Raw genomic sequence first — 1,830 nt, forward strand, 5'->3', positions numbered from 1 at the left:
CTCCTGCACTTGGGAGAACAATTTTATTTTTGCATCAAGTTTTTGGTGCCGTTGCCGGGGAACGGCTGATTTATTAGTATAATTTTAGAGTTAATTTTTAGTTGATTTGTTAGTATTTTTCTTTTGAAAAAAAAAAAATCTTTATTGCTGTTTTTTTATTTTCTGCACAGTCTGCATCAAACTCTGATATCAAAAAAATTAACCATCTGATTGAACTCAAATTTGGTCGTCAGGTGCAAGACCTGTGTTTCTTTCATTTGAACGGTCTGATTGACATTCTGAAACTTTTAAAACTATCAGATTAATACGAAAACTTGCTACTGTTTGTTTTGAATTTTCTGCATTTAATTGTTTTGAATCAGAATTTTATTGTTAACATATCTCATTGACCCTTGTTGCTAATTGAAAATTTAAAAAAAAAAGAAAAACCTAAAATTTCAAATTTCAAATTTCAGAATTCAAGTTTCAAACTTCAACTCATAAATTTTTTTTTTAAAAAAAATAAATAATTTGCTTGATCACTTATTCAATGAAATTTAATGTCATGTCATAAAACATTAAAAAAAAAAAAATCTCTTGATTGTTGCATATAGTATAAGGCATCAGCATAAAATATTCTAAGGACTGAACCAATTTAAAAAGATAAGGTCGGAATTTCATCACTCGTCCTTAGCCCAAAAATCACCCCATTGCATAAATATCCTAAGCTTAAGTAAAATCAACTAGACATTGGCCCCTAAGGACATTCGAGCTCAATAGGATGAAGACCACCGAAAGTTGCACCAATTTCGCTCTGTGGCTTAGTTGATGTCTAGGCAAGCTTTGTCCCTATAAGGGAGACAGTTCATCTGTTCGAGGCAAGTGGGTTTTAAGTGGGACCTTTGCGAACGCATCGTGACCCCTCCACTTACCTGGGAGCTTACCTGGTCAACTCGGTTCATTAGACCGGATTGGAGGCTTAGGTGCCCTCTTCAAACCAGTTAGGAGCTGTCTAGAAATTTAGGAAAAACATTAGAAATTGAGGTGTAATGTTTAGTTGCATGATTGATTGTGAATAGATTTTTGTTTTAGGGTGTAGTTTTAGGGTATCTTTAGTTGGTACTTACATTTATATTTATTTTTTTAAAAAAAAACATAAAAAAATAAAAAAAATTATTAAATTTACAAAAAAACATAAAAAAAAAATTTAATCAAATTTTGTATGCTAAGTTGGAATAGGGACGACACCGGTCGATTAAGTCGTACAACTTTAGATCATCCCTTAGGACACATCCTTGAAATTCCTTCGCAGTATCTCACACCTTGTGAGATAGCAAATTTTCCTGATGATGTAGGAAGTCACCATGGTGATGAAGGTAGACCCCCAGTTATGATACTTCGACAATATTTACATCCCACTAGGACTAGTCAACCTTCATGTATGATTATTCATGAAAACGTAGGACACTTTGAAATCAAACCAGGAGTAATTCAATTGCTGCCCAAGTATCATGGAATGGAATCCGAGAACCCTTATCTTCACCTTAAGGATTTTGAGGAAATTAGCATCACATTTAGAGTGCCAAATGTATCGGAAGATGTCCTTAAATTAACCTTGTTTCCTTTTTCTTTGAAGGATAAAGCCAAAACATGGCTGAACTCCTTGAGACCAAGATCGTTAGGAACATGGCATGATATGCAAAGAGAATTCTTAAAAAAGTTCTTTCCCGCACAAAGGACTAATTTTTTGAAAAGGCACATTAGTAATTTCCAACAAAAAGACCATGAAACATTTTATGAATGCTGGGAGAGATTTAAAGATTTGCTACTCTCTTGTCCTCATCATGGGTT

The 1,830-nt window shown here is 33.6% G+C and overlaps 1 pseudogene; it reads right to left on the reverse strand.

Annotated features, from left to right (window-relative positions):
* Positions 1-1,732: 1,732 nt before the first annotated feature.
* Positions 1,733-1,830, reverse strand: LOC120110715 (small nucleolar RNA R71; annotated as a pseudogene).

This window comes from Phoenix dactylifera, chromosome 1, assembly GCF_051530095.1.
Source record: "Phoenix dactylifera cultivar Ajwa chromosome 1, Ajwa_hap1_PhDact_Kaust_v1.1, whole genome shotgun sequence".
NCBI lineage: Eukaryota > Viridiplantae > Streptophyta > Magnoliopsida > Arecales > Arecaceae > Phoenix > Phoenix dactylifera.